Raw genomic sequence first — 25,812 nt, forward strand, 5'->3', positions numbered from 1 at the left:
TGTTCTTGGAGTAGACTGATCAAAGCCACAACCAGACTGTAATACTTAACACCTGTGTGGGCTTGGGTGCGTAATTTATCCTCTCTGTGACTTTGTCTCTTCTTCTGAGAAATGAATATAATATTAATTCTTAATTTCCTGGGTTCATGGGAGGATGAAATGATGTCATGCATATGAAGTCCACAGCCACATATGCTGGCTATGTAGATGCATATCTATTGAATGTGCATTTTATGTATGAAGCACGTATAAATGTCATGTGCCTATGTTGTCTTTCCTTTTATATTTTGCAAATTGCTTTATTCCCCATTGTTTAGCTTATGTTCCCAGAGGAAGCCATCAGAAACAAGAATAGAAGATGGCATATTGAAAGCATAGCATTGAGCACTTGGGCTTTGGAAGACACTTGAAGAGTTATCTTTCCCAGACTTCCAAGGGCTGCATTCCCTCATCAACATCTCAGGATCATACATTTGTGACCACTGCTTAGGGCTTTAAAGCATGATTCACAATGGCCAGCATTGTGAATTTCAGCCAATAACCCAAAAGAACAGCTTTGCCTTAAGTAGGATTAAACCTTCCTCCCTGCTAGGGAAAAATTAAGAATGTGAGGAAACAGTTGCATTTCAGGCCACTCTAACCTTTCTGTCTCGAGCTCTGTCCTTGGCATGCTACAGATGAGTTTGCTAGAGAAGAGAAACATTTGAGTCCATTATTTTAAAAGCAGCAGAAAATAGACTCTGGAAAAAAAATTGTGCATTGGCCACAGGAACTTAATGGCCCATTTTGATCTCTGCCTCCTGGCTGGCTGAGGGTGTCAGGAGCCATGCTCTCCGCTTGCAAAAAAATGTCATAATGAAGTGTTCAAGTAATGGAGAGTTAATGGAACTGGGAGCCTGAGTTATAACAAAAGAGCCTTAAAAGAGAGGTGGGGTATAATTTATTAACGGCAATATATGGAGCAGGGAGCCTGCAACATTTATGAGAAAAGAACATGGGACCTTTTAGAAGATCCAGGGTTTCTGCTCTTCATGGGATGAGGAGACACTCAGTGGAATGATCCAGGCACCTCTCTTTTCTCTGTTAATGCCCCAAGCCCTCTTCCTCAGGGAAGACTGTGGCACTTCTGCTAAGTATTGAGGATCAAAGGTGCCTGCTCTGCTTCTCCCTGGGATGGAGAAATTTCTTTATGATAAGGATGTTGACATCTCCATCAATGGAGCATAGTTCTAGTAACTTCCAGGGCTTGTGGACATTTCTCTCGTAATCTGGTGCATTAGTCGGGACTCTGTTGGCTGTAAGATGTAGAAACACAAGTTTCACTGACCTAAGACTGACAAAAATGGTATGTGAGTTTTATTTCGGATTCCCCACGAAGCAGAGCCTGAGACAAGGAGGTAAGTGTAATTTATGTGGGAGCTGATCCCAGGAGATCATGGCAAAGGAGTGGAAAATGAGGCAGGAAAGAGAAGAAAGTCAAGAAAGGGCATCATTATCAAGCCAGTCGTAGTGAGGGAAACTGGAGCGTTACTCCCTGGGAATTGCTGGCTGACAGCGAGTTATCTCAGTTGAGGGCCAAGGGAACTGGGGAAGTTATTTATTCAATTCCTGCAATAATTAGTTGAGGGCTATTGCTGTCTTTTTTGCTTTTTAACTGTTACGTAGTTTTTGTGTACATTTATGTGGTACCTGTGATATTTTGTTACATGCATGATTGTGTCATGATCAGGTCAGGGTATTTAGGGCATCCATCATCACCTTGTGTATTTGTCATTTCTATGCACTAAGAACATTTCAAGCCCTCTTTTCTAGCTATTTTGAAATATACAATACGCTGTTGTTAACTGTAGTCACCTTACTCTGCTATCAAACATTAGCACTTATTCTTTCTATCTAAGTATGTGTTTGTTCCCATTAACCAACCTCTCTTTATCCCTTACCCCTATGGACACACCCTTCCCAGCCTCTGGTATCTGTCATTCTATGCTCTACCTCCATGAGTTTCCACTGTTTTGGCTCCCACATATGAATGGGAACATGCAATATGTGTCTTTCCATGCTTAGCTTTTTAAGTCTCTGTTGCATCTGGCTTTTCTTTTACATGATGACAAGAATATTTCTAGTCCAGGGGCTGCAGAAGGGACCCTCAGACAAAATTACAGGCATTAGTACAGCCACAGAGTTCCTAAAGGACTTTCAGCATGTAAACTGACTGCCAAAGAGACAGTAGATCAATCACAGCATGTAGCAAGGAGAGGTAGGTATTAATTGCCTTAACTGATTGAAAGTTCAAGTTTGGACTGGCTTCAGGCATAGCTGGATCCAGGGGCTAAAGAAGCAATAGCAGGACTTGGTCTGTAACACTTTATCATTGGTTCTTTCCTAGGCTTTGGCTCTGTTCTCAGGAAGGGCTGCCCTTGTGATGGTGTGTTGACTGCCAGTAGCTCCCAGCTTATATCCAATTCAGCAACCCCAGTGAAAACAGAATATTGCCACACCTCAAACAATTTCAGTAGAAGACCTGGGATTTGTTCTTATTGGTTAGTTAATAGTAAGGCATTTAACAATTAACTTAATCTGTCTGGGCTCCACAAGTCTTCAGCTGTACAAGGACACTGCAACACTACCTTCAGCTGGAATCATTTGGTTGAAGGTGAACCCCATTCTACCTTCTTCAAGGATCTTTCCATATTTCATGGCACATTTGTGCAAGCATTATTTCAAATGTTATCCTTTGACTAGTTTGGTTCTTCTGTCTGTATATGATCAACCTAAATAATGCTCCCATTCCTTACTCAGCTTTTTCTTTGGCACAGATGCCCTTCCACAGGGACCTCTATGCTCTAACTCAGATGTGGCCCTCTTGGATGAAACTGTCACATTGGTAAGAACTGTTTTGATAACAAGTGGTGGAAAATTTGATTAAAGTTGTGTTAATATACATATGCATTTACCTACCTGTATATATACATATGTATATGTACATATGTATACTAACATAACTTCTACTAAAATTGTTTGAGGTGGGGAAATACTCTGTTTTCACTGGGGTTGCTGAATTGGATGTAAACTGGGAACTACAGGCAGTTGATGCACCATCATAAGGGCAGTCCTGCCTAAGAGTAGAGCCAAAGTTGAGGAAAGAAGAACCAATGATAAAGCACTACAGACCAAGGCCTGCAAATGCTTCTTTAGTACTTGGATCCAACTATGCCTGAAGTTAGTCTAAACTTGAACTTTCAACCAGTTAAGGCAATTAATACCTACCCCTCCTTGGTACATATGCACTTACTTACCCTATGTGCATATGTGTGTGTGTGTGTGCACGTATAAGGGTTTGTGTGTGTGTGTTACCTACCATAAAGTTACAGCTATCCATACAGATAGGTAAGTGCATATGTATATAAATAAATACACACACACACACACACACACACACATTGTAATATATACACATACTCCTAAATACCTATATAAATTTACCTACATGCATATGTTCACATAACTTAAAAGCCCAGGGACTAGCTTGTTTTCTGTTTCCAGGTCTCATACAGGGTGGTCCATCCACCTACTCTGCCTTCCTTTGGTTTTATCTGTTCCTTGACGGGCTGTCTCCTTTTGCTGGTGAGAAACTAGGTAGTTCCAGCCTCAGAGTCTCTCATTTGCATTCATAGAAAAGGGGAGAGTTTCTGTTGCCAAAAGGTCACACAAGAGTGCCAAAATTCAGTTTCACTTGCTCCAATTGGTCTGATTTGGAACGCTTTTTCATCCCTGCACCAATCACTAGTCTTGGGAGAATCTGACGCTCTCATTGACCAGCCTTGGACTACATATCATCTTCTGACTTCAAGGTGCAGTTAGTTTGACCAGAATCATGTAGACCAAAAATAGGGAAGAGCTGTTGCTAGAAATAGGAAGACCAATATCCTCCTCACTTCTCTGCAGCATTGACTTTTCACTTATTTTTTCCTGCAGAGAATCCTCCCTAAATCACTGTCCAGCACACATTCACACCGTAAAACACATCATCTCTGGTCCACTGTCTTCTGTTACAATGCCTGTCATGATACATAACAGGGGTCTCTCCATCCTTCCCCACCGCTGACTCTCACATTAGTCTGTGAGTTCTTTGAGGATACATATGCTCTCACTGTTTTTAACATGCCCAGCATATATTGCACAGAGCCTAGCATGTATTGGCTATATGAGAAGCCTTTGAGAAACAAAGGAGGAGAGAAACAAAGAATAAAGGACTCAACATTAAGTCCTATACTCCCTTCCAAGCTGACAGTTTGGAACTGGATATTGTACTGGTGCCAAGCAACATATTCATCTTGCACTTTCAACTCAGTATGTTCCAAACTGAACTTACCATCTTATTTTCCAGACCTTACCTAGCTCACCACATTCCCCACCTTGCTGTCATGGACTTCATGACGTATTTGTATCTTGGCAAGTTACCAGAGGTCTAACCTGGTGGTCCTAGACCTCGTGTTTCAGAAAGTCCATGAACTTTTAAAAATCATATAACATTTTTAAATGCATATGTTCCTGTGAATTTACTTGAGGAACTGGGTCCATGGACTTCATCAGACTGACCAAAGAGTGAGTCCTGTTTCTGTTTCTGAACTATTATGGATGGAATTGTGTCCCTGAAAAATTCCTAGGTCAGCATCCTAATCCTCCAGCACCTCGGAATGTGACCTTATTTGGGAATCAAGTTAAAATGAGATCATGAGGAAGGGCCTGAATCCAGTATGACCCGTGTCATTATAAGAAGGAGAAATTTTGAGATGGACACACACGTAGGACAACATCATGGGAAGATGAAGGCAGAGATTGGGGCAATACTTCTATTAGGTTGTTGGAGAAGTTATCACAGTTTTTCTTTTGAAAGTAATGGCAGACATCACAATTATTTTCATTACTTTTGCACCAACTTAATATAGCTAAGGAATGCAAAAGATTGCCAGCAAATGACCAGAAGCGAGAGGGGAGGCATGGAACAGATCTTCTCTCACAGCCTCAGAAGGAACCAGCCCTAGTGACACCTCGATCTTGGACTTCTAGACTCCAGACTGGTGAGACAACATATTTCTGTTGTGTAAGCCACCCAGTTTGTGGTAATTTGTTGTGGCAGACCAGTAAATGAATACAGGATCTCTACAAAATACACTCACCTTTCAGGCAGGCCAAGAGGATTGTTTAATCTCAGAGCTTCAAGCCCGGAACTTACTTACACACCAAAAAAGGGGCACAGAAGTGGGAGGGAGGGAGGGAGGGGCCACTATCCCAAAGTCCCGGAGCCTCATCTCCACACATTCATGAGAGTCAGGCATAGGCTTTTATCTCATGCCCAGATTCAGGGGTCCCTCATCCTGGGCCTGCATCCCCAGAGAAAGTGAGGCCCAGGAACTTGTGAGTTTGTTGTTGCTTGTGTTACCGAATATCCATAAAATGCAAAATGGCACCATGACCTAATGAAGTATTAACCCTGCCTCATCACTGCGCATCAACCATGAAAGCAGGCTCTTCATGGCCAGGGCTGTTTCAAGAAGATTTAGGAATATATTTGAGGCTTCTGAAGGATGGTTGGAAGTTAGGGTGTCTGCAAATGGACCTCCAAGAACCCAGTACAGGGGACATGGACCAGAAGCACCCCCTGATCTGCCAGGGGTCTCCGACATACTGTTCTTCCCTCCCACCCCTTTTAAGGGCATGCTGTTCTTCCCTCCCACCATTCTAACGTTGGAAGGAATAAAAACTCAGAGTCAAAAATTTGAGTTTACATTATAGCTTTACTCATGAGACATGAGACAAATGACTTAGTCCTTCTGAGCCTCAGTTTCCTCCTCTGTAAAATGGAAATAATTATTGTAGATGCTTCACAGAGTTGTGAAAACATAATGGGATTCTATGTATGTATGTATGTATCTATCTATCTATCTCTATCTATCTATCTATCTATCTATCTATCTATCTATCTATCTATCTGGAATGAGAATGCACCTGGATCACAGTAGACACTTGTTAACCCGAAGCTACTTTATTTTTATTGTTGCTTTTCTTATTGTGATGTTTTTCTGACATTAAAAGGCAATGTTTACTTTCAGAGCTCCAAGCGCAGAACTCACACACCAAAAAAGGGGCACGGAGGTGGGAGGGAGGATAGGGGTAAAACAAATGGTTGTCAGCCTGATCCCATTGATCTCTTCAGTCTTCAGAAAGTGGGAAAGTAGGAGTAGGTAATTCAAATAATCACCATTTATTGCCTGCTCTGGGTTAAGCATGTCATATGTCTCATCTCAGTATTTCTAGCAACAGCCCTCTATTGGCCTTATTGAGGAAACAGAGGGTCAGAGAAGGTAAAAACCTTGCTTGTGTTTCACAGTTGCTGGGAAGTGACAAATCCAGGATTTGAGCCTTGTTCACAGGACATCAAATGCCATGTTTTTTCCATGACACCACACCCAGAACCCCTGTTTCCGATGCACCTTAGTCTTGTATCTGGGGGTGAAAGGTCAGGGGTCCTGGTGCCCTAATGCAGTTCTTGGTCTGTTTTTCCCATAAGGTCTTTTGATCCCCTTGTGTGTCCATCCAGTCCCAGCTCCAGTTGCTGGGAGGTCAGCATCCCCCCACTACCTGCAGACTCCAGAGGCCAGGAGCTGTGTGGGCTGTGCCTGTAAAGCAGTTTCATGATGTGCTAAGTGTCACTGCTTAATGAGCTGCAGGACCAAACACTCAAGGTAGGGGCCAGGGAGGCCGGCACAGCCCCCAGACACATGCTCCTGCCCAAGTTCAGTCGTAAACGTCACAACCAAGGGTGGGTCTGGAGCCACAGGCTCCGAGATCCCCAACTTCCGTTGCCCCATTGGTCTTGGACTAATCCACTCTCCACTCAACAGCTCACCCTGATTTCCTCCTCCACCGTCCCACCCCCCAACCCATCCTCGGGGCCGTCACCATGGGAGGTCTCCTCTCACAACAGGGCAAAGCAATTAAGGCCAGACGGGGCGAATTAAACCAGAAAGAATGAGTTTCCTCCAGCGCCAGGGAAATATTTGGGGCCTTACTTCCGAGGAGGAACTGGTAGGAGAGATGGACGGCAGTTGAGTGGGGAAGATGAAGACTGATGGAACAGTATCAAGGAGCAGGAAAGAGAAAAGAGATGTGCATATCCAAGAAGTGCATGACTTCCTCAGGGCTGCCTCTGGACAAAGACTAAAGTGGAAAGAGCAAAGAAAGGGAGAATGGCAGAACCCACCATTGGTTCATTCACTTAATAGGTCAAACGTTGACCTGGGTGTTTTGAATACAAAAGCAAATTGAAGATCACAGTGAATTGATTAGGAGTCGGGGCTTTGAAATGCGATGGACCTGACTGTTTCCATCATTCATTAGTGGGATAAACCTGGGCAAGGGACCCAACTTCCCTGAACCTCAGTTTCCTCATCTATAAAATGGGAATTAAATGCATCTGTTGTGCCAGGGTTCTGGGGGAAAATTAATATAATTTACATAAAATGAACATTGCTTTGCACAGAATAGATGTTCAAGAAAATTAATACATCATATATAGGCTCCTCTATATGTGTCTGCTGAATGAATAATTATAGTTTGTGCTTATTAGCATTTTATGCATATTAACTTACTAAGGTTTCACAAATATTTGAGGAAGTCATTGTTACTATCTCCCTTTCTTTTGAAATGAGAAACTGAGGCAACTAGGGGTTAAGTTACCCTCCAAATTCACACAGCTATTAAGTGGTCCAGGTGGGACTTGAACTCAGGGAGTTTAGCTCCAGAAACTACGCACCTAAAGGCCAAACTACACTGTCCTCTGGCAATGCGGGAAAAGAAAAAAAGAAAGTAATTATATGTTTAATAAGTGGGGATTGGGTCAGAAAGTCCTTGGAGATCTCTGAAAAGAATTCAACTCAGTAGCTTTCCCTGCCCTTGGCTGGGAATGGACACGCACACTCAAGCACACAAACACACCCTTGTGTGTGCATGCATTGGCCTCTGCTGACCTCCAGCTGCTACCCTCTGCATGCCCTGCAGCAGTGGCTGCTTCCTGGGAAGAGGTGGATGGAGTTGCTGTGTGGATGCATAAAGCCAAGTCTGCTGACCCTGTAACCCCACCTCCATCCCACACTGCCCTCCTCCTCCCTACTTCCCCCCTTCCTTCCCTCCCTCCAGGGCTTGGTGCAAACATGGTATCCAATTTGTTACCTACACAGGAAGGTCAGGGCCCTGCTGACTTCTGCTCTTTTCTCAGCGTGGGTCACTTGGCTATAACTTGCTTGTTTTCCTCTCTGTTCTTTGGAAGAGTGAATGGGAAATGGGGAGGGAACTGGGAACAGACGGTGACCTCTGACTATAAGAAATTTGTTGGGGGAAGATGCTTTTCTGGAGTCCTAAATAGATCTGAAAATTGTCTAGATCTATTAGTCCTAAATAGATCTGAAAATTGTCTAGACAGGACTATGGTGGGAATACTTTGATGGAGAACTTGAGGTTCACCATAGATTGCAGGACAGACAAATTGCGTCTTCTATGATAATGGAGGTTGACAGACAAAGCACTATGTGATATTGTCTATGTGTGTGTGTGTATGTGTTCAAACATGTGTGTGCTTATATGAGCACTTTTCTGCCCATAGATGTCATCAGAATTTCAAAAGGATTTGAGTTCCCATAGGGTTAAGATCCACTGGCCTAAAATCAGAGAGCACTGATGGGAGAATTTCTGTATTGACCTGTGAAATTGAGCACCAAAAAAACAATGCCATGGACTCACAGAGTCCAGCTATCACACTATTTGTTCCAGGAAACCCAATTCAAATGTCTACAGTGACAAAAGGTGAATTTAAATGAGTGAATTCAGTCAATTGTAAGAAAAATCTTAGTGTTTAGGAGACAATATGGACTAAGTGAGATTGTAGCAGGTCAGATAGTGAAAAGCAATGCATATCCCAGATAAGGATCCACAGCTCAGCTGCATCCATTGTTGCCGTAGTGGAATGTTGACCCAACTTTGCTGAATCTTTCAGGATTTTTGAGCAAAGTCAGTGTATTGTTTTGTTCTTACACAGCTCTAATGAAATACCTGAAACTGGGTAATTTATAAAGAAAAGAGGTTTAACTGGGTCACAGTTCCACAGGCTGTACAGGAACCATGGCTGGGAGGTCTCAGGAAACTCACAATCATGGCAGAAGGTTAAGAGGGAAGCAGGCATGTCTTCACATGGCCAGAGCAGGAGAAAGAGAGAGCAAAGGGGTAGGTGCTACACACTTTTAAACAACCAGATCTCGTGAGAACTCACTCACTATCATGAGAACAGCAAGGGGGAAAACCACCCCCATGATCCAATCGCTTCCCATCAGGCCTCTTCTCCAACATTGGGGATGACAATGCGATGTGAGATTTGGGTAGGGACACAAATCCAAACCGTATCAGTCAGAAATCCAGATTTCTATCTGAAACATTGTAACTTTTAAATGTTGGCTCAATTAAAACTAGAATACTGGGCAAGCCAAACAAAACAAATGCATAGGCTAGATCTAGCCTGTGGGCGTCTAGTCGTTGGCCTCTGAAAGTTTGTCTCTATCGTTTTCTAGGTAGAGAAACTCCAAACCAGGAAAGGGAAGTGGTCTCTCTCCTTAAGGTCACGTAGAGAAAGTGTATGACAGAACCAGGACTCAAAATTCAGGTCTTCTAAGGCACAACCCTTCTTTCTCCTACCCTACTGGCCTGCTTAGGGAATAGCTCCTCACTTTCATGCTCAGCTGTTTCACCTCTCCAAGGAAGACCAGCAGTTATTCAGGCCTAGGTCATAGACATAGCTACTTCTTACTTATCCATCATGGGATTTATGGGAGATTTATTGCTGTGATGTCCCTAACTCTTCTCCCATTTAGATACTTTCTTTCTTTTTTTTTTTTTTTTTTAAATGGAGATGGAATCTTATTCTGTTGCCAAAGTTGGAGTATAGTGGCACGATCTTGGCTCACTGCAACCTCCGCCTCCCAGGTTCAAGCAATTCTTCTGCCTCAGTCTCTGAGTAACTGGGATTACAGGCACCCGCTACCATGCCCGGTTAATTTTTGTGTTTTTAGTAGAGACAGGGTTTCACCATGTTGACCAGGCTGGTCTTGAACTCCTGATCTAAGGCGATCCGCCCACCTTGGCCTCCCAAAGTGCTGGGATTATAGTCGTGAGCCACCACACCCACCCAGGGCAAAGTTTTTTACCCCACGCCTTGATTCTGAGTTTGGCCATGTAACTTGCTTGGCCCTTGGCAGGTGCGATACAAACCAGGGCTTCAAAAGCACTAACAGATTTCTGCTTACTCTGCTCACTCTTGAATCCCTGCCATCCATTCATGAACTAACATGGACCAGCCTAAGCAAAGCATATGAGAAACTCGTGTCTCAACCAAGGCCATTCTAAATCCCCAGCTAACTCCCCCAGCTGACCATAGGCACAAAAATAAGCCCTGCCTAAATCAACTGAGCTCAGCCAAGATAAACACAACCATCCAGCCATCTCCTAGACTCAGGAGACATTATTAGGGTTGGTGCAAAAGCAGTTGAGGTTTTTGCAATTACTTTTAATAATACATGGTTATCACTTTAAGTCACTAAGTTTTGGGGTTGTATGTTACGTAGCAATAGCTAAGTATACTAGTAGAACGGGCGAGGATTCGTCACTTCATGAATAAATAATTCAAAATATTGAATCCACCCTTCCTTGTCCTCAGTCTTTGATGTAAGTCTCCTACCTTTACTTAATAAACCTCAAATAATGAACACTTATTTGAACGTGGTCAGATTATCTTCTGTGTCTCAGGCACTGTACTTGTTGTTCTCCTGGTATGTTAGTAATTACATAAAAAATGTAATTACAGCCAGGCGCGGTGGCTCACACCTGCGATCCCAGCACTTTGGGAGGCTGAGGCGGGCGGATCATGAGGTCAGGAGATCGAGACCATCCTGGCTAACACGGTGAAACCCCATCTCTACTAAAAAAAAACATACAAAATTAGCCGGGCGAGGTGGTGGGCACCTGTAGTCCCAGCTCCTCGGGAGGCTGAGGCAGGAGAATGGCATGAACCCGGGAGGCAGAGCGTGCAGTGAGCTGAGATCACACCACTGCACTACAACCTGGGAGACAGAGTGAGATTCCGTCTCAAAAAAAAAAAAATGTAATTACATGATAGTTTTAAGAGGCAGGACAAGAAAAATAGAAAAGAAAATGTGTAGCCATCCAGGTAGGCAGGCATCTTATAAGGAGCCCTTGAGTCACCTAGATCTGGTTTGGAATTCTAGTCCCACTGCTTCTTTGATTTGTGATCTTAAAGAAATGACCTGCTTCTCTGACTAACCTCAGTTTCCTTACTCAAAAAGTGAGAATGATAATGCCTATGTTATTATGAGGAATAAATCAGGAAATGCATCTGATGGGAATTCATTCATTTGCAAGAAAAAGGAAATTTGACAGTGACTAACGCCATAAAGACACTTAATTATCTCATACAATAAGGAATCTGGAGGTCAACACCTGCTGGGATGGGTTTATGGCAGAATAATATCAGAGGAACGTCTCTAAGATACTCCTAGCCTTTACCTCATGGTTGTAAAGCGCCTGCTTCACCTCCAGAAATCATGTCCACCTTCAGGGTAAAGGATGGGAGAAATGTCAGATTTTTTTTTTTTTTTTAAGGAAAATAAAGTCTTTCCTGGAAGCTCTCAGTAACTTTCACTGACGTGTCATTGGCCATGATGTTGTTCAGGTCACATCATGACAATTCTTGATAACTTATGGTTGCAAGAGAAGCTGATAAAGGAGGAATTTGACATTGCGCCCCCTAGAATTGCAGGCATGGGAAAGAGGAGAGGTAGAGAATGGGTGCTGTGTTAGCCAAACACTGGCATTCTCTGCAGAGTGTCAAGGGGTACTTAGCGTGGAATAGGTGCTCAAGAACTAATAATTCCTCCTCATAATGCACTTTTTTTGTTTGTTTTTGAGACAGAGTCTCCCTCTGTCACCCATGGTGGAGTGCAGCGGTGCAATCTCGGCTCACTGCAACCCCTGCCTCCTGGGTTCAAGCGATTCTCCTGCCTCAGCCTTTCAAGTAGCTGGTATTACAGGCGTGCTACCATGCCCGGCTAATTTTTGTATTTTTAGTAGAGATGGGGTTTCGCCATGTTGGCCAAGCTGGTCTCAAATTCCTGACCTCGGGTGATCCACACACCTCAGCCTCCCAAAGTGCTGGAATTACAGGTGTGAGCCACCGTGCCCGGCCCACTTTTTAGAAGTTGAAACTTGCTAATGGCTTTAAAGGAGAGGAAGATTTGTTTTTTTCTGCTTTATGTCTTCAGGTAGACTAGGTTTCAGAGTATTTTCCCAATTATAGAAGAACTGGACTGGAGCGCTGTCTGGGCTCACAATTTCTTTCCATGGTTGTGTGTACGCTTCATGCATCCCTTCTCCTGACTCCCAACTTTGGGGACTGTGTGTCTCCTTCACCCTAACCCTGTAACCCTGTAAGCCTAGTGGGCCTGCCCATGTTGTCACTCCACCACTCCTGCCAGACTTTTGATGGTCCTTTACTAGATTAGGTATGCAACTTTGGTTATGGATCACTTGATAAACATGGTAAGATACAAATTCCCAGGCCAAACCACTAAAAATTCTGAATCAGTATGGTAAAGTTGGAGGGGAGCTGGAATATATGCACATGTAATTCACATCCAAGATGGTCTTTGAGACACACTTTGGAAAACATGGTCCTAGGATCTTGAAGCTAATGGTGCATGAGCCCAGAGCACCTATGGCCACTCGGCCACTTTCTCATTGCCTGGAGAAGGTCAGAGTTCAGGAAGACACAAGAAGGCAGCATGCAGAGAGAAGCAGAGTGAAGAAGTAAAGGAAAAAAGAGACTAGGATTTCAGTTCCTAGACACAGTGGTCTGTGAGACCAGCTCCACCCCTTCTCTTCCTGAGGCTTTAGTTGTATAAATTAGAGTGTTCTTTATTTCTTTCTAAATCTTGAACTTCTGTGACTTAAGAGGTCTACTCTGTAGATATGGGGAAGTACTGGTATACTGGCAGGTATAGCTGGTTTAGTTGCAACATAAATCTTTCTGAAAATCTAATCCATAATATTCTGTAAGTAGACCATATTTAATAATACCAAGTATATCAGGCACAGTGGCTGAGTTATGCTGCAGTAAGAACCACCCTCCAAATCTCAGTGGTTTAACATGAGTTTATTTCTTTCTCATGCTACATACACTATGCATGTAGGCTGGAGGATTTCTGCTCCATGAAGTCTCTCAGAGATCCAGGCTGATACAGAGTTCATCTTGACAAATGTTTTCATAGTCACCACAGCAGTGGGAAATGAACATGGAAATCATGGATCATGGCTCTTAAAGTTTCTGTTCCAAAGTGACACAGGTCCCTTCTGTTCATATTTCAGTGGCCAAAGCAAAGTACATGGGTATGCATATCCTCAAAAGAGGACAAGAAGTACAATTCTCCTAGGTACCTGAAAAGAAAAGAATTAGAAATATTAGATTAGTGACACTATTGGCTACTGCATCAGAGGAACTCAGTGATTTAAGATAGTTTTAATAAAGAATGAATTAAAATATGAGCTAGAATATATTGACAGCCTAGAGTGGACCAGGCATTTTGCTTACATTATGTTACTTAATAGGTACCCAGCAAGATAGATATGGCTACCCCCAACTCACAGAGGCAGAAACAGGATTAGAAAGGTTAGACAAGTGACCAATTATACTCAGCCAGTAAGTGATGGCTTTAACTTTGAATCTGGCTTACTCTTTCTCCCAAACCCATACTCTTAACCACCATGATTTTATCATTTATTTAACATGTTCTTTCAGAACACCCATATATTTTCAAAACACCAGGTGTGGTAAAGTAGCATTAAGGAAGATGTAAAGGTGACTCTTGAGGAGTTCACTTTCTGGCCATTAAAATATTCATGATCTGTCTTACATGGAGTGAGAATTTTCATGTCAGGCTTCCCTTAAAGTGGGGGAATCAGCAATAAAACCAGAGAGCCAATATTAACACAATACATGATTTAACTTTCTCAGAGATTAAGTCTGGTGCTCAGCAGCTTATCAACTTTCTCTAGTGAGTGCCTGGTATAATCTCACTGTGAAAAAAAAGTCCCCTGAAGCCCTCCCTGAAAGGTTTCTTGATAATTTTAAAAGCCATGTTTTAAAAAATATATATTACTGTTTAGCAAATATCCACTTCCTCCCTCTCCTAATGTAGGCAGAGATTTTCTGCATGCTGCTAAGTTTGGGCTTGGTCATATGACTTGCTTTGGTCAATGCAGTGTTAGAGGGCATGATGTATGCATGAGTCCTTAAACATGCTTGCATGTTTTGGTTCAGGTTTTGAGCTTTCTTAATCCATGATGATAAAGGCATGACTCAGGTAGTCACTGCCCTTTTATCCAAGACTCCAGAATAAACACACATGCAGTACATGTGGAGTCATGGAGCCAAGTCAAGCCCACATCAGCTGAGCCACAGTTGATTGCAGACCCATGAATGTGAGAATAAATGCTTGTAGCTATTAGTCACTGGATTTGTGGGATGGTTTGTTATGCAGCATTACTACAATAGCTGACTAATACACCATTTATCTTGCACACTGGTGGGAGATGAAAGTTGAACCCAAGGACATTTCATGGGTCATTTATTTAGGACTGTTTAATCTGGAGAGGTGGAGTGGATCTCCAGATATTTCAAGGGGCCTGATGGACTCTTGGCATAAGGAAGGGCACAAGACTGGAAGTTAGGAACACTTGAATTGTAATCTAAATTTTGACTCACACATGCTGTTTGAAGATGGATAAGTCATTCTCCTTTCTTGCTTTTATTGTTTTATTTTCTGTATAAGGGCTAGTCTAGATTGTAATGGCAAATAGGTCTAAATAACCACCAAGATTAATTAGTGATGGTTGTCTGGAGCACTCACAAATTTGGAGGATGGATCTAGGCAAGGTATAAAAGTCCTGTAATTGATTATTGATGTCTGCTATGGGCATAGATTTTGTTTAATTTTTTTCATTTCTTGCCCACTCTATACATCTGGGACCATAGGAGTATAAGAAGCCAGCCAGTTGACCTTGTGCCCTGGCAAAGATTGAGTCAGAGAGAAATTGGATCTCCTGTGAAAGAACAGGAAAGAACAGGAGGGACTGGAGTTCACAGACTATGTGAGGTTAGGGTGACTCTTTTTGTAAAATTCTTTGCATTTCCACAGCAAAGTGTCTGTGGAGAGTTGCAGCTGTGATGGTGAAGTTGGCAGGCTGCTTGGAGCACACACCCCTTTGCCCATCGAACTGTGGGGAATCTAAGCTGACAAATTCTAGGGCTTTAAGAATTAAAGCTGATAAAGAGCATTCAAAGGGGCTGAGGGGAGCTGGCAGCTTTGGTTCATTTAAGGGCAGGTGCAAGTCCTCATGAGGGGGTGACAGGTATCATTTGGTCAATGAAACAAAACTGCCAAACCTGTGACCAATCAGAGTTGAGTAAGAATCAAAGTGGAGGCATCCAGCCTTCCATTTGTTCATGCATTTTTCATTGAGGAATTTAATTGGCTGGCCCCAGGTGCTAGTTTTGAAAGTATCCCCTCTTCTTTAAAAATATGCTTACACCTGGCATCAGGGCTCTTTCTACAGCCTTTGGATTAACCACTGAGCATCATATTTTAAAGCAGCTTAGAGAACATAGATTCAAAGATTAGTCTGCATGCAGGGCGGCTGTTGGAAAAAGCAAGGGCATCTTCTCGCATGGGTGAAAAAAGAAAATCAGCCAGAAGTTTGCACAATGAAAAAAATGTGTTGGTCTTACTCCCTCAGGGCCCAGTTCAGCCACCTGTTTGTTCACTGTCCTTGCTTGTCTGGCCACAGTGAGGTTGGCCAGGTCAGAGGCCTATCACCAGGCAGAGATCCAGTCTGCCTTGTTTTCCCTTGCAGGTCTGGATCCTAGCATGATGTCTGGCACATGGAAGGACCTCCATAATCATTTTCTGATGGAATGAATGCCTGCCAGGACAGATGTGTCCATGGTTCAAGCATGCCCGGGACTAGCGTTAAGCAGAGGGGGTAAATGAAAAGTCCATTTGATGCAAACTTTGGGGTTGAGACTTGGCTGTCAGTTTGATAAACACTACAGTTAACGTTTTCTAAGCACTTACTGTGCATCAGACACTGTTGTAAGCCCTCCACATGGATGATCTCCTTTAATGCTCATGTCAAAGCCTGGGAGTTAGATACTGTTGTGATCTACCCTTAGGTATCCATACCTAGCAACATACTGAGACACTAGAAGTTAAGTAGCATGCCCAAGATCACATAGCTCATAAGTGGTTGGGCCAAGATCTGAACCAAGGAAATCAGATTTTATAAACCCCATTCGTAGACACTGTATTACGTATTTAGAGCAGTGGTTCCCAGTCACCTGGAGAGCCAATTAGAACACAGATTTCTGGTCCCTCCCACCCCTCCAGAGTTTCTGACTTTGTTCTTCTGGAGTGGGTCCTGAGAATTTGCATTTCTTACAAGCTCCCTGGTGATGTTGATGCTGCTGTTTCAGGGATCACACTTTAGGAAATATCATTTAGGGGTAATAGCAAATGTTGGTGACTTAACACCATTTCAGTTTACTTGTCGCTCATGTAAAATATGTGAACGTTTCTAGTTGGTGAGTAATTTTCCTTCATGTAGTGATTTCAGAATCCAGATTTCCTCTATCGTGTGGTTTCACCTTTCCCTTGATTCTGATAATCACCGGCATTCAGCTGGCATGAAGTGAAACCATAGCAAGATGAAGGCTTCTTAAAAGATTTGGTCTGAAAGTGTCATACACGGCGTCTGCTCACATTTCATTGGCAAGAATTAGTCCCATCACTGTACCACTAAGAAGGAAATGGGAATAGGCTGGGAAATATAGTCCTTGTGTGGAGAGTGGCTTCCCAATCCCAACTTTAAACTATCATAGAGGCAGCAAGAATTCTGCTACATAGCAAGCTACCTCTGCCAGAGACGATATGACATAGTGCCTCTGTCAAAACATGCAGACACCAGCTATTGAGAGTTCAGACAATTGTTTTTTCCAAGTCAGAGAAGTGGTATGCTTTGACAATTTGTTCTAAGACAATACAGAAGTGAATATTTCTTACTTCTGCTTTTGCTACCAGGATGTCATGGCCAAAGATAGGACTTAGATGAGTGTCTAAAGCAGAGATTCAAGAAAATATAAGCAATGCCTGTGAGCCCTGTGTGCCTGTGTATATGTTTTTTTGTTTGTTTGTTTTGTTTTGTTTTTCTTTTTCTTCTGGAGAGAGAGTCCATAGAATCCATCAGATTTTTAAAAATAATGGAGACCCAATAAACATAGAGAACTATAGTTCTAAGAGAACATAGGTTTTTCCTGACCACTCAATCTCATTATCTTATCATCTTATCACTGTGAACTACATCCTTCTTTTTATTTTATTCCTGAAAATTCTCGGTAACTGATCATTTATTTTCTTGTGCTAAGAGTGATGGCTTATGCCTGTAATCCCAGCACTTCGGGAGGCAATATGCCTAAGGTCATTCAAGCTTAGGTCCAGATAGCTCCCAAGACTCTTTTATTAACCACTATGTTGTATTGCCATCATTTGTTTGTTATTAAATGAAAAATGAAATTTCTCATTAAATTACTAAGGGTATATCTGTTAGTTATTGCTGCGTAACCATCACCAAATCCCAGTGCCATATAACAATAAGCATTGATTTCTCCCATATCTGCGAATTCCTTAGAGGCAGCTCTACTGATCTCACCTGGGCTTGCTCATATGTATCTGCAGATTGCCTGGAAGTGGGTTGATCTAAGCTTAACTGAATAGCTTTTGCATCAAGTTTTATGTCCTCAATCCAGTTGGCTAGCTCTGCTCTGTACATCTACAGTCCTTTTGGGACCAATGATCTATCTAGGACATGCACTTCTCATAAAGATTGTGGAGGTAGAAGAAGACAAGCCATATGGTGCAAGCACATTTCAAGTCCTTGTTTATGTCACATCTGTTACCATCCCATTGGCTGAAATAAGTCACATGGCTTATTTCATGTGACTTATTTCACATGGATGTGAAAGTCAGTGGATGAGGAAGTGCATTTAGTGTGTACACTTAACTGCAAAGTTAGATGGCAAGGGGCATAGATAGAGGAACACAGTTAAAATCTAAGCTAATAATTCAATCAACTACAGAGTAGAAGATAATTTTTATCATAGAGATGCTGCAGGAATTTGACAACATGGGTATCAAAGTCTTAAATTCTTTTTCTAGAACTTAAATATAAGAACTCAATCAGCAAAGTGACTTAGAGCATACAGATGTCTGTCATAGCTTTATTCACACCAGCAAACAATTGCAAAATACCTGTGTGTCAAAAATTAGCAATGATTAACTTAATTACATCTCATTTATAGGCTGGAATACTTCGTAGTTATTAAAAGTTTTGTGTTTTGGAAAAATATTTAAAAGAATAAATTGCACATGATATAAAGTTGAGTGGGAAAAATGATGGATATAAAACTGCAAAGGTAATATGATCTTAACTGGCGGGCATTCAACACCTAAATACACACACACAAACAACATATACATGCAACATATACACACATACAGACCAAAATAATTTTGACAAAAATTAAAATAAAATTCACAAAAATAACAGTGGCTATCTCTAAGAGACGCAATTAAGGTTGACTTTAATTTTTTTCTTTAGTCTCTTTTAATGCCAAATTTTTAAATAATGAACAAACTCTACTGTTTATGAACATACCACATAAGATGTGCTACTTTAAAATAATCTGTCAAAGACAGTAATTTTGAGTGGTCTGAGAAGTATCTTCTATAGAGAAAAGTAAAGTCACTGGCCAAGATTATGAAATAGAGGAAAAAATGACAATGAATGGTGATATAAATTGGGCATTCAACATAATCAAATATATTGTGGCATATATAAATAATTCCGATTTATAATTTTATAAATGTCTCAAAATACTACACACATAAACAATTTTGATTGCATGGGACAATTATACATGCAGATTTTGGAAGTCTAAAATTGATCAATATTATCTGGATGGACAATAAGCTCATAATGTAGCATAATGGATTTTTAAAATGCAGCATAAATCTGCTTTAAAAAGTATCTAGGCAGCCAATATTAAGACACATTTTAAAAACTGCCACCGGTTTCTAGACTGTGACTTCATGTCAGCACCTCACAGAATCCACAAGTGCAGGAACTTACACAATGAGTACCTTGCTATGGGGCAGAAAATAAGCTCCTAGGATCTTGTTAAAGTACACTTCTATTCAAATTGACAGATCAGGATGATTGTTTTTCTTTTTCTTTTTGAAACAGGAAAGAAGATGGAAATGTTCAACCAGGCTCCTTCTCCCAAAATGTAGAACTAGTTCATGGAAAAATACAAAAAGCGTGAGTTAAGGAAGGCGCCTTTTTAAGCAAAGGCAGACAGATGGAGTGGCTGATGTACAGACAGACTTTGGATACATCAATTAACCAGAGCCATTCATTCTAGCAGCTCTAAGCCTTTGTCCTTGTGGAAAGTGGGACTGCTTTCTGAGGCTAAAGCAAATAAATTGGATGGATTAATCCCTGAATTGGAGGCCCAGGAAATAAAGAAGTCAATAAAGGAGAGCTTAGGGTACATTACTATTTAGTACCCCCTCACAAACTTTTTAAAAGCCAACTTGGAATTTTGGTGAGTTATTCACCCCTACTGCTCTTCTGCTTCTGATATCTTAAAATTAATAACAAACAAAAACAGATATAGAAGCTAAAATAATTTCACATTATTCATGCATGTATTTATTGCTGCCTTCACTTATAATTGCCACACACCTATTGTGTTTCTGGCCCAGATGGAAGAAACTGAAATTATACTTTATGTGCTGTTTCATTTTAACATTCTCAAAATCTCACTAAAAATGGGATCCGTTAGAATAATTCAAGAACAAAAATATCAGCAGAACCAAAGGAAGCTCAAAGATGCTGCACCAATGGAGTTAGCACACTCAATTCAGTTCAATTCAATTTATAAAAATAAAGTTGGAAGGGTTCTTAAATAACTTTAACCTTAAATAACAACATTCAGCTTTTAATCCAGTTTGAGTGTTTGTGGAGGAATCCTGCCATATAAACGTTTGACTCTGTAATTGGTAGTTGGGAAGATTAGAAAGAGAGTGAATCTTGGGTACCTATTTTCTGAATTGGGTGAATGAATGAAAGAATAACTGAAAGAATAAATATTGTTGATAAAGCCGGATTTTAGAAAGAGAGTGAATCTTGGGTACCTATTTTCTGAATTGGGTGAATGAATGAAAGAATAACTGAAAGAATAAATATTGTTGATAAAGCCGGATTTTCTTAACAAAGGGTCCAGACTCATGATAACCCATGATGTGGAAATGATCTAATAATAGCAAACGACAACAAGCATTTAATGCGTTCTTATTATGTCCTAAGCATTATTCCAAGTTACTCCACATAAGTTAAGTTGTTTGATTCTCACATAATAACTCTGTGAAATATGTACTACTATTATCCCAACCACATTTTATTACTGAAGAAACCGACACACAGAAGGAGAAAGGTCACAAAGTGTGGCAATCAGAATGGACGTGCATTGTCGCCCAGCCTTACTATTATCCTCTACTTCCTCTCATTATTTCAGGCAATTCCTTCAATAATTATATAAAGTAGAATTTGATAGAAGACAAAACAGCTCAGAGAAGTGACCAAGGTAGGATTTGAACTCAGGATTAAAGTCTTAACGTTTCTCTTCAGTAAGGTTATCTTCACACTCAAAGTCATTATCCCTTATGGAACTTTTGGTAGCCAATCTAAAATAGTTCCTTTAGAAGAACTTCGTACAAGAGATCATTATCATACTGGGTGTTCTTTGTGTTCTTCATACTAGAAATCCATAACATGCCGGAACGTCCTTAGAACCACGGACAGCACCCAGGTTTTACAAATGTCTTCTCCAGGCTTCAGAAAGAAGGTGGTGGACATTCTTTCCATCATGACACAAACCAACAATTACATACCAGGCTTTGTTGGTGAGAAAACAAGGTGGCCCACCTGGAGATTTATGCCGAAACAACCGCTTTACATCACAACCCACGGAGTCCTTGACGTTGGCTTGGTTTGTCAATCCCACCACCTCATATCATTTAGAAACTTATCAGCTATTTCTAGATAACTGGGTGTTTTAGTTTCCTGGAGATAAAATCGAAGGCTAAATGGAATATACGACTAAGTTATTTACTACGAGGAATCTTAGTCTAGGAAACCTTCTCAAAATACACAAATGCCTGGGAGATGTAATAGATCTAATTAATCCCTTACTCCTTTTATTTTTATTTTTTATGTTTTCAGAGACAAGGTCTCACTTTGACACCCAAGCTGGAGTTCAGTGGCGTGATCAGAGCTCATTACAGCCTCCAACTCCTGGGGTCAAGCAATCCTCCTGCCTCATCCTCCCAAGCAACTGGAGCTAAAAGTGTGCACCATCTACCTGGTGCCTTTATTCCTAAATGTTTCTTCATGAAGGAAGATACAAATTTACATGAGCCTATGCTGTTCACATGAGTAAGGGGAAAACAGAGAGAACTCAGGGGCACCCACATATTATGCTTTATAATTTGACCTAGGAATAGTCTTGAATAAGCAACTTGGGTTTCCCCTCCCAGAAAATACTTTGACATACATTAATTTATTCATTTAAAACTCATTATTTACTGGGTTTCCATGAGGTGTCTCTGAGACTCACTCTTCCCCCTTTGTTCTCACAGTATTTTAAATATCCTTAATATAATCTATCCTGCAATTTCTTATTGTTGCATGCCCTCCTTTCTTTTTGGAGTGTGAGCTCTTTGGTGACAGGGACTTCATATGTTTTCTCATCCTTCCACCACCTAAAACTGTTTCTGGCATATGCAGAGTAATCTATAAAAAACTTTAAGATCTGTTAATGAATCAAGTTATTTGTGATTGTGCCTGGTATTCTTTCATTTATTTATACATTTATCTGTGTGTCTATTTGTACACCCCCCCCATCAATTTATCAAAGCATCCATCCATTCATTCATCCACCCACCCATTTTTCTCCCTGATCTCACCCCATTAACAATTTGTAGAAAACAATCTGACAAATTCACCAAAAAAGGCAATAAAGGAAAAGGATTTTCCATCCATTATCCATTCTTTTTTTCTGCCTTCATTTTCACTTCTACCATCTCTCCTGCATATCTCTTCCTCTTTCTCTGGAGAGTTACAGGAATGAAAACGAGATGGGTCCTGAAGAGTTGGTAAGGGGAGTAAATTGCTTGGTGACAGCTTGGTTCCAGAGACGGATGAAAACCTTAGCCTTAAGCAAAGTTCAGGGAAGCCCAAGGAGAGAGCTGATGGACAGTCTTGACTTGTTGAGGGTGAAATCAATTAAAGTACATCAAATCCAGAATTCATGCTTTCTCAGAGTGACAAATCTATGCTGGAAACTGAGAAAGACGAAAGGAGAAAATTGCCTTTGACCTTTTGAAGACCGGCTGTTCCTTCTGTCAGGGGAGCCAGGCCTGGAGTGAGATGCGTTCATGATGAATTATAACAGCCAGCTACCTTAAAAAAGAACGGGGTGAAAAGGTTACCAAAGAGAACCAAAATGTGAGGAATTCAACCAAACATCAAGATAAATCAACTTGGCCAGGAGTATTTGTGCCATGCCTGCTCAGAGCTGCTATGGACAAGCTCAGTTTGTTAGTTCAGCTCTTTGAAGCATGATATGCAGACACACTTGCATGTTCACACACTTTGTTTGCCAAAATGTGGGAAGGTAATCAGAAGAGAAGAGCCACAAGATTGTCAGTCTAGCATCAGAAATTTGGTGGCATAGCGTTTCTGTACAACGCTGTCCACTAAAACTTTTTGTCATGATGAAGATGTCCTATAGCTAAGCTGACCAATACGATAGACATTAGTCATATTTGACGTTGAGCACTTGGAATATGGGTAGTGAAATTGAGGAACTGAATTTTTATTTTTTGATTTTAATTATTTTAAATGTAAGTAGCCACAGATGGCTAAAAGCTACTGTATTGAATGGTGAAGCTCCAGGACAAAGGATGTTTTTGCCTTCAACAATATCAGAAAAGCAGGGGTGAGTGGATTGTCAGATTGCAGTACAATTGCTTGCATTTTTGCAGAGTTCGTGGGAGAAACTCATTATATTCATTTGTAATGCTTGTTGGTAAATTTGATTTTCTCTTTAGAATGTAGAGATTAAATCTTGGTTTAAAACTGCCTCTCTGAGAGCAGTTTCTCCATCAGTGAAACGGGTATAATTTCAACTCTTTGAGAGTGCTCCGTTATGCAATATATGCAATGTTTCTTATCTCAGTGTCTGAAAACAGTTAATACAAGTTTGCTGTGCTTGATGCTATTACTATTACTAGTATTGTGATTTAAAAGCAAAGGAGATTGTTGGTGAGAAAACAAGTTGTTCCACCTGGAGATTTATGCTGAAATAACCACTTTACATCACAACCCATGGAGTCCTTGACCTTAGCTTAGTTTGTCTATCCCACCACCAGATGCCATTTAGAAAATTATCAGCTGTTTCTGGATAAATGGGTATTTTGGTTTCCTAGAGATCAAACTGAAGATTGAAAAACAGAAATAATTTGTTGACAATTGTCCTAGTTTCTTACTGGTTCCGCACTGAGGGGAACTTTCCAAATAACTACTATTTGCATTCTTTGGCATCCAAATTAATATTATCATTTCCAAATTTGAGCCATTTTGCCTGGAAAACATTCTTACCAAGTTTAACAAGTTTTAATATTTCCTGTCTTTAGAAAAATAAAATGTGCAACAAGACTTAACCTTTTAAAACTTTTTTCTGAAACACACATGCACATCCATATGCATACATGCACACACACACACTTACCCAGAGGCATAAAATTTACGTAACATAAAATTAGCTTTTGCTTGCTTCCACCTTTTGGCTAATGTGGATAGTGCTGTTATGATACGATAATCTGTGCAATAATTCGTTTCAGTACCTGTTTTCATTTCTTCTCGGAATATACCTATGAGTAGAATTGCTGGACTGTATGTTAATTCTATGTTTAACATTTTGAGGAATTGCAAAACTGTTTTCCATAATGACTGCATCATTGTACACTCCTATCAACAATGTAATGCTCATCAACACTTGTTATTCTCCTTTTAAAAAAATTGTATCTATCCTAGTGGGGGTGAAGTGGTATCTCATTGTGTTTTTTTATTTGCATTTCCCTAACGAGTAATGATACTGAGCATCTTTTCATGTGTTTATTGGCCATTTGTATATCTTACTCAGAGAAATGTCTATTCAAATTATTTACTTATTTTATTGCTTAATTGCTCTGGCTAGAATTTCTCATGCAACATTAAATGGCAGTGATGAAAGTGGGAACCCTTGCCTTATTCTTGATTTTAGAAGAAAGTTTTCAGTCTTTCATAATTCTCTATGATGCTAACTTTGGGGTTTTCATAAGTGTTTTTTCTCAATTTAAGGAAATTCCCTTCCATTCCTAATTTTGTGAGTATTTTTTCAAATGATCAAAGAGTATTGGATTTTGTTAAATGCTTTTTCTGGCTTGATTGAGATGATTACGTGCTTTTTCTTTGTTCTATTAAAATGTTGCATTACATTTGGTTAACTTTCTTATGTTGAACCATCCTTGGATTCCTGGGGTAAATTCCATTTGGTCATGGTGCATAAACCTTTTAATAAGCTGTTGAATTTTGTCTGCTGGTATTTTGTTAGGGATTTTTGCATCTGCATTAATTGGTGTGTAATGACATCTTTGTCTAGCTTTGATATCAGGGCAATATTACTTTCATAGAATAAATCAGGATGTATTTCATTCTCTTCTTTTTTTTGAAAAAGATTCAAAAGAATTGGTGTTAATTCTTCTTTAAGCATTTGGCAGAATTCACAGGTGAAGACATAATCTTTTTTTTAACTAATTTAATCTCTTTTCTTGTTGTGTTACAGGTTTGTTCAGATTTTCTATTCCCTCTTCAGTCAGTTTTGGTAATTTGTGTGTTTCTAGGGATTATCATACTTCACGTAGGTTATGTAATTTGTTGGCATACTATTTGTTGGCATATTGTTCATAGTATTCTCTATGAGCCTTTTTATTTCTGTAAGGTGAATAGTAATGTCTACACTTTTATTTCTGATTTTAGTTATTTGCATCTTTTAGTTTTTTTTGTTTTTGTTTGTTTGTTTGTTTTTTGTTTTTTTGGTCAGTATAGCTAAAGATTTGTCAATGTTGTAAATCTTTCCAAAGAACTAACTTTTGGTTTTGTTAATTCTCTTCATTGTTTTCCTAGTCTCTTTTATCTCTTCTTTTGTTTTCTTCCTGCCATTATTCCTCTTCTTCATCTAGTTTTTAATAAAGTTTGTTCTTATTTTTTTAGTTCCTTAAGATGTAAAGTTTGGTTATTAATTAGAGGGTTTTGTTTGTTTGTTTGTTTTGTTTTTTAGACGGATTCTCACTCTGTTGCTCAGACTGGAGTGCAGTGGTGTGATCTCTGCTCACTGCAACCTCTGCGGCCCAGGTTCAAGCAATTCTCCTGCCTCAGCCTCCCAAGTAAACTGGGACTACAGACAGCTAATTTGTGTGT

At 40.5% G+C, this 25,812-nt stretch overlaps 1 long non-coding RNA gene across 1 annotated transcript; it reads left to right on the forward strand.

Moving 5' to 3' along the window:
• Positions 1-2,790: 2,790 nt before the first annotated feature.
• On the forward strand, positions 2,791-20,315 carry LOC102146164 (uncharacterized). The gene is made up of 3 exons (XR_282273.5): positions 2,791-2,884; positions 4,950-5,081; positions 19,474-20,315. It is a non-coding gene; the product is annotated as an uncharacterized lncRNA (long non-coding RNA).
• Positions 20,316-25,812: the final 5,497 nt, after the last annotated feature.

Source organism: Macaca fascicularis, chromosome 11, assembly GCF_037993035.2.
Source record: "Macaca fascicularis isolate 582-1 chromosome 11, T2T-MFA8v1.1".
NCBI lineage: Eukaryota > Metazoa > Chordata > Mammalia > Primates > Cercopithecidae > Macaca > Macaca fascicularis.